Genomic DNA, 15,265 nt, shown 5'->3' on the forward strand with positions numbered 1-15,265 from the left:
TTTCTTTATCTGCTGAAAGTGGCCTTGGCTCAGGTCCTGGCCAGGGAAGGAGCCAGCTTTTGGGCACAGCCAGTGCTGTGCTTATTCAAAGTACTGTAAGAAACTGCCAAGAACTAGAAATAAAGGAGATGCCCATCAGTGGAAGAATACCTAACACATTGTGGTGGGTGAATATCCTGTAAGTTACTGTGCTGTAAGAAAACCTGACTGTGAAGAACTCAGAGATGTTTGGGAAGATGTATATGAAATGATGGAAAGGGAAAATAAGCCAAATCAGAAGGCAGTATACAAAATGGCAGCAGCAGAAATGGAACAGACTATGACAAACCCAAAGCTGAATGCTAATATCAGTATAATAAGCAAGCTGGGCTTGAGATGGAATGAGAAAATGTATCTCCCTCCATTCTTTGCAGACATAGGGACGATGGCCACAGAACATAACGTATATGGCCACAGGTGTTTGTGTTGGTCAGTTTTCTGATTTCTGTCTTTTCTCTCTTTATTATTCTTTGTTTCCAGTCAAGTGGACCAAGTGCTGTCCTGATAGTTCAGGATACAAAGAAAGGGGGAAAAGTGCCTTCTCTCAAGTAGTTCAAAGTCTAATGGGAGAGAAAATATGCAAATGACTATACAGGTAAGATATGGACAAGGCAGGTTGGAGATGAATGTGGAAGGAAGGCATCATAAGATGAAGGAGGACCAGGAAAGTCTCGGGGTAGAAGTTAGGTCTTTCAATAAGACTTGAAAGAAGCCAGGAAAGTAGGAGGCAGAGGCGAAGAGGGAAGGCATTTCAGGTATGTGGACAACCAGGGAAAATGCCTGGAGTTTAGAGTGAGAAGCAGCAAGCAGGCCCATGTCTTTGGACACTGGAGGACATGGAGGGTAGTAAGAGGTAAGAAGACTGGGGAGATAAAAAAGATGCCAGCTTTGGAAGTGCTTTAAAAGCCAAAAAGAGTGTCTGATATTTGGTCCTGAAGGAACTATGGCAGCATTGGAGTTTACTGACTAGAGGGTGACATGGTCAAATCTAGGTATAGAGAAGACCAGTTTGTCAGCTGAGTGGAGGATGGATTGCAGTGGGGAGAGATGTGTAGAAAACAACAGAAAAAAAAATCAATACAAATGAAAAAAATAAAAATGCAGGCAATATCACCCCTCCCCTGACATGCACACACAAACATGCAAATAGAACTCAAGCTTCCTAGCTTAACAGACACAGAGACTCACCAATGCCTTCAGAGGCCAGAAGGCAGGCAACCAGAATGCCACTGGCACCAACTTGCCTGTACTGCTGCTCCCAGGCTCAGTTCTGCTCTTTCTGAGGGAGAGGAAAGGGGCAGGCAGTAGTGGCTGATCTGTGGATGAGACAAGAGACCTTGCTGGATGTCCACAGCCTGCTGTGCCCGTGTCTCTGACCCATCCTCTCCCATCCCATTGAATTCTTCACAGCTGAGCCTGCACATCATTTTCAGGAACGGGCCCATTGCTCAATCTGACAATTGATAACACATGATGATGTCATTGGAAAAGTATTGCATTAGGGGCCAGGTGGTCTGGGTTCAAAGCTCAGGTCTGCCATTACAAGCCTTAAAGTGATATAGGAGTTAACTCTTATCCAATGCTTAGCACAGTGGCTGGAATCTGGTATGAGCTTAATAAAAAAAGTACTTATCAGTTGATCAATTGTATAACCTCAGACAACTCACTCAGTTCACTTCTTTAGGCCTCATTTTCCCTATCTATAGAATTAAAAGGTTAGATGAAGGTATAGTGCAATAGCAGAAAGATCATTATCTCTGAAGTCAGAGACCTGGGTTCAAATCTAGCCTCTTCTAATCCTTTCTACTTGTGAGATATATATATATATATATATATATATATATATATATATATATATATATATATCTTCTTTAGAATGTAAGCTTCTTGAGGACAGTATTTATTTTGTGTGATTCTCCCCCTCCTCCCCCCATCCCTGGGTTTCCATCTCTGATGCTCATTCCTGTTAACCTTGGGCAAATCACTTTAGACTTAGTTTCTACCATCTGTAAAATGGTAGAGTTGAAAAAGCAAAACACTAGTGGGGGGGGAAAGGAGAAAGGAGAAAGAAAAGCATAAACAAGGGAAAAAGGATGGAGAAAAAGACACAGATAGTAGTCATAACTGTGAATGTGAATGGGATGAACTCCCATAAAACGGAAACGGATTGCAGAATGGATTAAAAACCATAATCCTACAATATGTTGTTTACAGGAAATACATTTGAAAAAGAGTGACACATACAGAGAAAAGGAAGGTAAAAGGCTGGAGCAGAATATATTATGCTTCAGCTGAAGTAAAAAAAGCAGGGGTAGCAATCCTGATCTCAGACAAAGCAAAAGCAAAAATAGATCTATCAAAAGAGATAAGGAAGGAAACTACATCCTGCTAAAAGGCACCATAGACAATGAAGTAATATCATTACTAAACACATATGCAGCAAATGGTATAGCATCCAAATTTTTAGGAGAAGTTCAGGAAGTTGAAGGAAGAAATAGCAAAACTATACTAGTGGGGGACCTAAACCTCCCCTCTCTGAACTAGATAAATCTAACCACAAAATAAACAAGAAAGAAGTTAAGGAGGTGAATAGAACATTAGAAAAGTTAGGTATGATAGACCTCTGGAGAAAACTGAATGGGGATAGAAAGGAATATACTTTTTTCTCAGCAGTACATGGCACATACACAAAAATTGACCATGTACTGGGCATAAAAACCTCACAATCCAAAGTAGAAAGGCAGAAATATTAAAATTATATGTAACAAAGGGCCATGGAAAGATAGACTAAAAAATAATTGGCAACTAAATAATACAATCCTAAAAAGTGACTGAGTCAAACAACAAATCGTAGAAACAATCAATAATTTCATTCAAGAGAATGACAATAATGAGACAACATACCAAAACTTATGGGATGCAGCAAAAGCAGTTCTTAGGGGAAGTTTTATATCTCTAAATGCTTACATAAATAAAATAGAAAAAGAAGAGATCAATGAATTGGGCATACAACTAAAAAAACTAGAAAAAAAAAATTAAAAATCCTCAACTAAACACCAAATTAGAAATATTGAAAACCAAAGGAAAAATTAAAAAATTGAAATTAAGAAAACTATTGAACTAATAAATAAAACTAAGAGCTGGTTTTATGAAAAAACAATAAAATATAAACCTTTGGTTAATTTAATTAAAAAAAGAAAGAAGAAAACCAAATTACTAGTATCAAGAATGAAAAGGGTGAAGCTACCACCAAGGAAGAGGAAATTAAAACAATATTTTGCCCAACTATATGTCAACAAATTTGACAATCTTAGTGAAATGGATACATATTTACAAAAATATAAATTGCCCAGATTAACAGAAGAGGAAGTAAAATACTTAAATAACCCATCTCAGAAAAAGAAATTGAACAAGCCATTGATGAACTCCCTAGGAAAAAATCTCCAGGGCCAGATGGATTTACATGCGAATTCTATCAAACATTTAAAGAACAATTAATTCCAATACTATATAGACTATTTGGGAAAATAGGTGAAGAAGGAGTCTTACCAAATTCTTTTTATGATACAAATATGGTGTTGATACCTAAACCAGGAAGAGTCAAAAGAAAGAAAAATTATAGACCAATTTCTCTAATGAATATAGATGCAAAAATTTTAAACAAAATACTAGCAAATAGATTACAGCAACTTATCACAAGAATAATACACTATGACCAGGTAGGATTTATACCAGGAATGCAGGGTTGGTTCAATATTAGGAAAACTATCAGCATAATTGAGCATATCAACCCCAAAACCAACAGAAACCACATGATCATCTCAATAGATGCAGAAAAAGCTTTTGAAAATACAACACCCATTCCTATTAAAAACACTAGAAAGCATAGGTATAAATGGAGTCTTCCTTAAAATAATAAATAGCATCTATCTAAAACCTTCAGCAAGCATTATATGTAATGGGGACAGGCTAGAAGCATTTCCAATAAGATGGGGTGAAACAAGGATGTCCATTATCACCACTGTTATTCAATATTGTACTGGAAATTAGCTTTAGCAATAAGAGAAGAAAAGAAATTGAAGGCATTAGAATAGGCAAAGAAGAAACAAAGCTATCACTCTTTGCAGATGACATGATGATATACTTAGAGAATCCTAGAGAATCAAGTAAAAAACTACTTGAAATAATAAACAACTTTAGCAAAGTTGCAGGCTATAAAATAAACCCACATAAATCATCAGCATTTCTATATATTACCAACAAAGCCCAACAGCAAGAGATAGAAAGAGAAATCCATTTAAACTTACTGTAGACATTATAAAATATTTAGGAGTCTACCTCCAAAACAAACCCAGGAACTCTATGAACACAATTACAAAACACTTTTCACACAAATAAAATCAGATCTAAATAATTGGAAAAACATCAGTTGCTCATGGGTAGGCTGAGCTAATATAATAAAAATGACAATCCTACCTAAGCTAATTTACTTATTCAGTGCCATACCAATCAAACTACCAAAAATTATTTTATAGAGTTAGAAAAAATAATAACAAGATTCATTTGGAAAACAAAAGGTCCAGAATATCAAAGGAACTAATGAAAAGAAATGCAGGGAAGGTGGCCTAGCAATTCCAGATCTTAAATTGTATTATAAAGCAGCAATCATCAAAACTGCTTGGTACTGGCTAAGAAATAGGGAGGTGGATCAGTGGAATAGGTTAAATATGCAAGACACAGTAGTCAATGACTATAGTAATCTATTATTTGATAAACCCAAAGACCCCAGCTTCTGGGATAAGAACCCACTCTTTGAAAAAAACTGCTGGGAAAACTGGAAAAGAGTATGGCAGAAACTAGGCATAGACCCAAATCTCACACCATATACCAAAATAAAGTCAAAATGGGTTCATGACTTAGATATAAAGGCTGATACCATAAAAACTGGGAGAACAAGGAATAGTTTACCTATCAGATCTATGGAGAACAGAAGAATTCATGACCAAACAGGAGAAAGAGAACATTATGAAAAGCAAAATGGATAATTTTGATTACATTAAATTGAAAAGTTTTTGCACAAACAAAGCCAATGCAACTAAGATTAGAAGGAAGGTAGAAAATTGGGAAAGAATTTTTACAACCAGTCTCTCTGATAAGGCCTCATTTCTAAAATATATAGAGAATTAAGATATATTTATAAGAACACAAGCCATTCCCCAATTGATAAATGGTCAAAGGATATGAACAGACAGTTCTCAGATGAAGAAATTAAAGCCATCTATAGTCATATGAAAAAATGCTCTAAATCTTATTGATTAGAGAAATGCAAATCAAAACAACTCTGAGGTACCACATCACACCTATCAGATTGGCCAACATGACAAAACAGGAAAATGATAAATGTTGGAGAAGATGTGGGAAAATTGGAACACTAATGCATTGTTGGTGGAGTTGTGAAATGATCCAACCATTTTGGAGAACAATTTGGAACTATGCCCAAAGGGCTATAAAAATGTGCATACCCTTTGATCCAGCAATAGCACTTCTAGGGCTATATCCCAAAGAGATCAACAAATGGGAAAAGGACCCACATGTACAAAAATATTCATAGCAGCTCTTTTTGTGGTGGCAAAGAATTGGAAATTGAGAGGATGCCCATCAATTGGGGAATGGCTGAGCAAGTTGTGGTATATGAATGTAATGGAATACTATTGTGCTATAAGAAATGATGAACAGGCTGACTTCAGAAAAACCTGGAAAGACTTGTATGGTCTGATGCTGAGTGAAGTGAGCAGAACCAGAGAGATTTGTACACAATAACAGCCATGTTGTGCGATGACTAATATTGATAAACTGAACTCTTCTCAGCAATACAAGGATCTAAGACTTCTCCTGAGGCCTTGTGATGGAAAATGATCTCCACATCCAAAGAAAGAATTATGGAAGTTGAATTGCTATTTTTTTTTCTCTTTTGTTGAGTTTTGTTTCCTCTTTCTGATGATTCCTCCTGTAGGTTTTAATTTTTACTTACAACTTCACTAATGTGAAAATATGTTTAATAGGAATGTAAATGTATAGCCTATATCAGATTGTGCGCTGTTTTGGGGAGTGTGGTGGGGAGGAAGGGGGAGAAAAATTTTCAACTCAAAAGCATATGGAAGTGATTGTTGATAAATCAAAGTAAATTAATAAAATTGAAAAAAAATAGGAGAGTTGAGAGAGGGCTTATTGCTGTGGATTGCATTGGAATCAGAGAAATCTGTGCTTGAATCCCTCCTCAGACAGACACTTACTAGCTGTGTGACCCTGCAAAAGTCACTGAAGCTGGAATTTTTTCCTTAGCTTCAGTTTCCTCATCTGTAAAATGGATATAATAATGACACTGCCTTCATAGGACTGTTGTGAAGATTGCATGAAATAATATATGTATAGTGTTTCACAAACTTTAAAGAGCTGTTACTATTAGATATTAGGCATGATTATCCTTGGCCTGGATGACCCCAAGGCCATTTTTGTTTCTGGGTGCTGTAATCTGATGATTGCAAACACTTCAGGCAAACAAGACACGTCATCCCCTTAACAATATAGCAATGGTTCTGACAGAGACACAGCTACCATGTAGACTTCTAGATTTGGACTCAGAAGGTAACATAACTTGTATTTTTGATGGGTTAAGCCAACACTTAAGCATTAAGGATTCTATAATTCTTTTGACACAGGACTGGCCCAGACTGAGATATCTCTCTGTAAAGGGAAAGGAAGATCTCAGGGATGGCAGCCTCATTGTGTATGTCTCAGACTAATTCATCTCAGACTTATAGCAGTAATGAGGGAACAAAACTCATTCAGCAAAGATCTCCTTTTCAACTGTTAACAATAAAGATTGGGCTCAGAAAAATGCCTTAATGCTACAGGAAAGGTAATGACAGAAGATAACATAGGGCCTGACATCTGAAAGAAAGCAGGATTTGGAAGGCGTGCGACATCTGGGGCTATGGATTGCTCAGCTGGGATGGCATAAATTGTGTCCAAACAAATTTGGGAGAATTCATCTAAAGTCCAGTGTTTGAGCTGTTAAAGGATGATGGTGTTTAAAGCATTTAGATTTCAATTTGTAAGGGCCTATTTCTACCATGTCCATCTCCCATCTTCTTTAAGAAAAATGGGAGCAATTCTTACCTCTCCCTGGCTGCTCATAGCTCCTGCTCAGTGATAAATTTTACTTTCCAAAAGGGTGCTCCAAAGGTCTACTCTGTGTTTGAGTTGTAATCCAGGTGCATGGTCTGAGTGAAATGACAATGGAGTGGTAGATCTAAAAATTTATCGACCAGAGAGGAGTAATAAATCTCCATGTTCACCCAAGTGTGAAGTCAAAATATGTGTTTCTCCATGGAGGCCCAAGTTATCCTTATTGTTAACATTAAAAAGAAGGTGGAAAACTATAAATTTATGTTTGTATATTTTAAAGTGGAGAGAGGATGCAAGCACTGTCCTCATGAGGTCTGTAGTCAAATGGAGGACAAGATATAGGATCTTAGTTAGAAGTGACCCTAGGAGCCGCTGATTACAACCCTTTCATTTTATGGGTATTGAAATGAAGACATGAAAAGGTTAAGTGATTTTTCTAAGGTCACATAGCTAGTCAGTGTCTGAAGCAGAGTTTGAACCGGGGAATTCCTGACTTCAAGTCCAAAGCCATATCCATACCATGCTGCTCCTCAACATAAATGTCAATATACCCTAGAACCTACCACAGCTGAACAACGGAGTCTATATCTTTTAAGTGAATGAATGAATGAATGTATGATAATGAATTTGAATGGCAGCAATGGAATGCCCGTGTAGCTTGCAAGCCCTGCTAATCCAGCAATGATCAAAGTAGAGAAAATGGCATTGTATAGGCTTCTGAGTTTATACTCAGAAGCTACTGGAGCTATTTAATTTTTATGGCTATATTTTGCTCTATCACCCAGCTTTCCAAAAATATTCTTTCCTCTCCCCATCCCAGACGGTCATCCCTTATAACAAAGCTTTTTAAAAAGTTTCAGCAAAAGTAAGCATCACATCAGATACATCTGACATCATCTGTTGTATTCTGTATCCAAAGCTAACACCAGGAAGGAAAGGAAAAAGAAGGAAAGAAAGAAAGAAAGAAAGAAAGAAAGAAAGAAAGAAAGAAAGAAAGAAAGAAAGAAGAAAGAAAGAAAGAAAGGAAGAAGGAAAGAAGTAAGGAATAAAGAAAGGAAGGAAGAAAGGAAGGAAGGAAGGAAGGAAGGAAGGGAAGGAGGAAAGAAGGTACATTCTCATATCTCCTCTTTGGGGTCAATTTCACAGTAATTTCACAGCTCTGAGTTTTGTAACCGATGTTCTTTCCAATTCTATTGTTGTATTGTTTTTTCTATTATTGATTCGTTGATGTCTCTGGTCAGCCATGTTCACTCTTCCATTGCTTTCTGTGTTTTGTTCCTGACTCTCTGGACTTCTTTCTCCATGCTCTCATGCAGGTACCTTTTCCTTCCCATCCTAACACCCTCTTTTCATATATATATGTATATATATATATATATATATATTTCAATCCCTTCATTAGAATATAAACCTTCTGAACACAGGAGCTATCTTCCTTTCTGCCTTTATTTGTATTATCAGTGCTTAGCACAGTGCTGGCACATTCTACAAATTTCATAAATAGTCGTTGATTTGATTAGTCATTGCATATATTGTTTTGCTATTTCTGCTTGCATTACTTTGCCTCAACTCATATGGTATGCACAAAATAGACAGAAGATAATTTTTTGAGAGATGTTGTGGGGTGGGATGTACTTACATGCTCACCATAGTAGATCTTTAAACTTTTTCATTCCTACCAGATTGGCTCCTCTATCATTTCCATTCTCTGACTTTTCTTTAATTTCTCCCTGTGTACCTGTTTGCTTTCCTACTGCCTACAAACACAACTGTGCCTCCCCCACCCTCAAAACCTCACTTGATCCAATCATTCCCCCAGTCATCCTGTATATTTCCTATCTTTGGTGGCTAAATTCCTTGAGAAGGTCATCTTTAATAGGCACATCCTTTTCCTTTCCTTTCACTCTTTTCTTAAGTCCTCCTTTCTGATTTCATCACTCAACTGAAACTTCTCTCTCCAAATGATTAACAATTGCTTAATTTTCAAATGGATTCAATTACCATCTTTATGATGATGATTCTTTTTTATGTGAATAAACACCTATATTTAATTTCAAGCACTCTGATTTGAAACTTATGCTGATAGGAAATCAGTTCTTTTTTTAACAGATAATTTTTTTTATTAATTTATATTAAACTTAAGTACAAAATAAGAAAAGAAAAAAAAGCATCGCTATGTGCACAGCAGAATGTAAGAAAGAATTCAAAATATATAGCCATAAATTTCCATTTCAAGAAAGTCTATATAATAAATACTCCACATTGTGTTCTGAGCTGTCTGTCTTGTCTTTGCTTCCTTGTAAGCTTTCTTTTGTTTTCTGCTGTGCACCTTTTACTTCATTCTTCTCCCCCTCCCATTCCTTCCTCCCTTCCCCAAAAAGGCTACAATTAAATGTGGATCTCTCTCTCTCTCTCTTCTCTCTCTCTCTCTCTCTCTCTCTCTCTCTCTCTCTCTCTCTCTCTCTCCCTCCATCTATTCATCCACCCATCTATCCATATGCTGATGCTTCTCAAACCTATTTACCCAGCTCTCACCACTCTGCCAACCTCTGGACTCACATCTCCAGCTGCCTATTGGCGATCTCAAACCACAGGCATCTTAAACACAACATATCTCAAACTGGATTCGTTCTCTTTTCTCCCAAATCCTTCCCTCTTCCAAACTTCCCTAACACTGTCGAGAGCACCATTAGTCTTGCAGCTACTCACGTTTGTAACCCTGACTGGTAACTCCAACTCACCTGACCTAGCCAGTCCAGGCCCAAGTCTTGGCATTTCTACCTTCGTAATACCTCTTGCACCCACCCTGTGCTCTCCTTTGACATCGATGTCACTTCGGGTCAGGCCCCCATCGCCTCTTGCCTGGCCTAGGGCATTAGCTGCTGGTGGCTCTGCCTACCCAAGTGTCTCCCCCAGTCCAATCCAGCCTCCTCTTGGTCACCAAGCATGGGTCTGGCCATGTTCTTCCACTATGTCATTATCTCCAGTGGCTCCCTATTACCTTTGGCATCCAACATAATATCCTGTTTGGCTTTTAATGCCTTTTACTCTTCTGATGCCTTCAGGCATCCTAGGATATGGTTTGCATGAAGCCTCACATCAGCCTTCTGTAAACATCTGCCTTTCTCCAAACCTGAACAAGGTCAAGTCTCACTTCCTCAGTGAAGCTTTCTCCAAGAACTTCAGTCCTCAGGCATGTCTCCCATCTCTGAATGCCCATAATCTTATCTTCAATGCCAGGCAACCAGGAGCTAATAATTCAGTCCTTTGTGGTTCCTTATCATCTCATATGTTGGAGTCTTGTCTACCCTGCTAGACTATGATATCATTCTCCTATCTTTTCTTGCTCTCCCCAGGGCTTGGCATTTAAAAAGTGGTCAATGATGCCTTGCTGATTGGCTAAGAGGTGTCCAGAGCACCTAGGAGTTCCCATTTCCCACCCACCCATCTACCATTAGGGTCATCTATTGTCTAACACATTTGGATTTTTGCTAAACACAGCAACATCGTTTTTCCAGATGGGATGTTGTGTTTGGGGTTGGACTCTCATCACAGCTCCTTCTGAAGAACAGCTGTGGCCCATCAAGAGCAGTGGAGAGGTGTGGCCCCTGGAGATGGCAGCTCACCCGGCCGAATGTGAATGAAGCCTCTGGCCCAAGGCTGCCAAACTCTGTCAACTCTGCTCATAGATTCACAAGTTAATAGATTTTAGAGTTGGAGGGGCTGTTAGAGCTCATTGGATCCAGCTCACTCATTTTACAGATGAGGAAACTGAGGCCAAGAAGCTTACATTCTATGGAGGAAGCAACATGTGCACATACATGTGAATACAGTATAATTTTGTTGGGGAAGGGAAGCATCAACAGCCGGAAGGAGACTAGAGATTCACGTAGGAATCAGTGTTTGTATGAAGGATGTGCTATGACTGAATGTACGAATGAGTGAATGAAAAAACGTTGAAGTGAGAACCATGCTTTGGGTAATCATTGTGTCATACACTGGGCATACAAATACAAAAGTGAGACCTCTTCTCTGGGAGCTTCCATCCTAGTAAGGGAAACAACACCCAGTTGGGGGCGGAGGCCAAGGAAGAGAGTGCCGGGGGTGGAGTTAGTTACAAGGATAGTGTTAGTTGATCCATAGGGGTGCCAATTGGCAATCGCAGAATGGTATTGTGGCTTTGATTACTGAACTTAGACTGAGAAGTAAGAGAGAGGGAGATCTGTGAGCATGAAGCTAATAGCATTTGAGTGGGATCTTGAAGGATGGGGAAGACATCCATGGGTGGAGTTTGAGGAAAGCTATCGCATCCCAGCATAAAGAATGGTATGGACGGAAGTGGGAAAGTCCAGGCTATTTGGGGGAGTTGATAACTATGGGGCTGATTTGGTAGAAGCTTAGAATACAGAAAGTATCATAGAATCATAGACTTAGACCTAGAAGTGACCTTAGAGGCCATAAGTCCAGCCCCTTCACTTTACAGATAGGGAAACTGAGGCCTGGAGAGGTGAAATGACTTGCCCAGAGTTACACAACTAGTATCTGATGTAGGACTTGAATCCAAGTCTTATCCTGTGTTCATTTAGAACTTGTTGATTAATTTTGAGTAGGGAAATGGCAGGATCAACCCAGAACAGGTGCCTACAGAGTTCTCAATGGCACAGGACAATCAGGGGGTCACACTTAGTCCCTGGCAGGGGGGAAGAGCTGCTGGGGTACACTGTACTCACTACCATCCATGTCACCCCAGTGCCTTGCTTCCACACACACCTTCTCACTGAATTTATCTCAGGAACAACAATTGTGACTCACAGCTCTGGGTGTGTAAGATGGACTGGAAAGGGTAGAGATAGGGAGTGGGAATAAAAATGAACAAGCTGTTTCTCTAATCTGGGAGTGACCCAATGGAGGGCTGAACTATGGGGGGCAGAAGACCAGTTCCTGCTCTTTCTCCTCTCTCCTGCCAATCCAAGAACATTGCCAAGAACTTTCCTTGGTGAAAGGCTTGGACCACCTCAGTCTGTGTCAGAGGTTCAAGCTGAATTGAGCACTTAGCTTGTTTATTTTACAGATACCAAACTTCAAAAAGCTTCTGACTCAGAACAAAACATCTCCGGTTGGTTGGTGTGTTGGCCAGGCAAAGACTCACAGCATCTGAGTTGAAAGGGATAACAAAGGCATGTAGCCCAGCCTGAACAAGAATTCCCACTCCAGGATCACCAAGACATGGTCCTCTACACCTCACCCACCTCCTCCCAAGGCAGCGCATTCCACTGCTGGACAGCTCTAATTGTTAGATGGCGATTCCTCACACCCAACCTCATTATGCTCCTTTTCATCTTCCATCCATTCATTGGAGTTCTTAGCTATGCCCTCTGGACCAAAGCGAGATAAGTTCATCCCTATTTCGCAAATTCTTGGAGACAGGCATCATGTTCTTCTGAAGTCTTCTCATTTCCACGTCCCCAGCCCCTTCAACTAATCCTTTTATGGAAGCAGTTTATAATTCTGTTGTCCTCTGGACACTCTCCAATTTTTCAATATCCTCCCTAAAATGTGGTAGCCAGATCTCCACACAGCTCCCAGATGTGGACTGCTAGAAGAAAATGAAGGGGTACATCATTGGGTCAGACCATAACTTCCTGGGACCACAGTCTTAGAGCCAGATGCAACCTTAGAAGTCATAGAGCTCGATCCCCTTACTTTACAGGTGAGGATCTTGAGGCCAAGAGAGGTAAGTAGCTTGTCCAGAGTCACAGAGATAGTTAGGAGCAAAGTTGGGATTTAATCTGGGGCCTCTGACTTTGAGGAAAGGGGAAAAAAGGCAGAGGAACTTTCAGTTTGCAGCTGAATTACATGTGACCAAAAGATGTGGTTTGATAAGCCATAGCCTGCTGTATCCATGTGTGGGGAAGGGAGAGAATGACTATGCAGCAGTTTTTTTGTTTCTGGGCCTGGGTGGACCCAATGCAGCCAATTTCAGGGCCAAGTGTTTTGGTCTCATCTGATTCCACCCTTGTTTATGACTGAAAACTGAATTACCTGGACTGTAAGGGGTGAGAGAGAGAGGAGAGGAGAGAGGGAGAGAGACAGAGAGAGAAGGAAGAGGAGAGGAATAGAGGAGAGGAGAGGAGAGAGGAGAGAAAGAGAAAGAGAGAGAGAGAGAGAGAGAGAAACCTACGTTGACAATTGATGAGCAAAGGGGGAAAATTAGCCTCCTGGGAAAAAAAGGTGGAAAGTTCTCTTGGCCCTAGGAGAGCAGATGACTAATACTGCTGTCTGGCATTATGAATGTGGTGTTCAGGAAGCAAACATACAAAGGCAAGACTTCAGATGTCACCCATTTTATCTGATGATGACACATGGATGTCCCTCCCCCTCACCCCAGTTAGGTTGCTTTGGCATTGCTGGAGGGAGGGGGGCCCTTTTGCTTGCCCCTATGTGCCTCATCTGTGGAAGACCAGGGGAAGTAGACCAGCGTGCTATAAAAACGTGATTTGATTCAATTTAATTCACTTCAACAGTTAAGTTACTGGGCCTTGCTTTCCTCACCTGTAAAGTAAGAGAATTGGACCAGATGGTCTCTGAGGCCCTTCCTACCTCTAAAGCTGTGATTCAGTCATCTTCTGAATTGTGTGTGCAGAGCTCTGTTCTGAGCCCTGGAGATACAAAGAAAAAGCAAGCAGAATCAGTGTCTGCCCTCAAGCAGCTTACACTCTACTTAAGGGATAGACATAGGGACTGGACCTGTGACTTCACTGACATAAGAAACTCCCAGATTAGGTCAAGTTGGCACCTTTTCTGCTGTTTAGTCTCAGAGTTGCCTAGACCAAGGAGAAATTGAAAGACCTGTCTGAGGTCACACAGCCAGCATGTCTCAGAGAGAAATCTTGAACCCAGGCCTTCCCTGCTGTGAGGCAAGTTCATGCCCATTCATATCTATTACTCTCATTTAATAAATGTTCATTGATTGACTTTCTTCTAGTGCTTGCCCTTTAGGAATTTGCCATGTAGTGTAAGGGATGGGTCATGTACACAAATGAAGGGCAGCTGGGTGGCACAGCAGACAGAGTATCAGGCTGGAGTCAGGAAGACCTGAGTGCAAATCCAGCCTCAGACATTTACTAGCTGTGTGACCCTGGGCAAGTCACTGAACCCTGTTTGCCTCAGTTTCCTCACCTGTAAAATGAATGGAGAAGGAAATGGCAAACTGCTCCAGCATCTTTGTCAAGAAAACCCCATATGCGGTCCTGGAGAGTCAGACACAACTGAACAGCAACAAAACTGTTATGCAGAATTGAACATTATAATTACATGAGAGGAACAGAACTCTGTGAGATCTCTGAAGGCATTCCTGTTTCCCTAATAACCTTCTTTTCCTCAACAATCCATTCAGACATCTTGGAATTTGTCTAAACCTTTCACGAACCCATTATTTTTCCCCGTTGATTTTCTCAGTGTAGTTCAGGCCTACAATAACAAAATCAATACCCGACATTCATGGAACACTTTAACATTTTAAAGCTTTCTGTGTATTATCACAACCGCCCTGTGAGGTTAGTGAAAAATGAAGATTAAGTTTTCTTCCCATCCAAGTTCACACTTGGCTCCCTGGAATCCAGGTTAATAACTCCCAGCTTAGATGATTAGGGTTCTGCCCCTGAATCAAGGAGTACCAGGGTTCAAATCCCAGCTCTGGTATTTAGTAGCTGTTTGACATTGGGCACGTCACTGAGCCTGTCCGTGCCTCAGTTTCCTCATCTGTAAAATGAAGGAGTTGGATTTGATGACCTCCAACATCCTGTTTAGCTTGAAATCTTTGATTGGTTGAATCTCATGGTCTTGTCTATCTAAAGCCTTGGTCAGTCCAGTGCAGGGATACTTTTCTAGCATCTGAGCACTTGCGTGGATATGTGTACATGAGATTTTTTTAAAGACACCTGTGTTTATACACACAAAATCCCCAGAGGAGATATTTTTAAAGGGACTAAAGACAAAGAAATATTGAAATGATAAAATCTAAAATATGGCTTCCCCC

This window comes from Phascolarctos cinereus, unplaced genomic scaffold (assembly GCF_003287225.1).
Source record: "Phascolarctos cinereus isolate Bilbo 61053 unplaced genomic scaffold, phaCin_HiC Scaffold_5;HRSCAF=322, whole genome shotgun sequence".
Lineage (NCBI taxonomy): Eukaryota > Metazoa > Chordata > Mammalia > Diprotodontia > Phascolarctidae > Phascolarctos > Phascolarctos cinereus.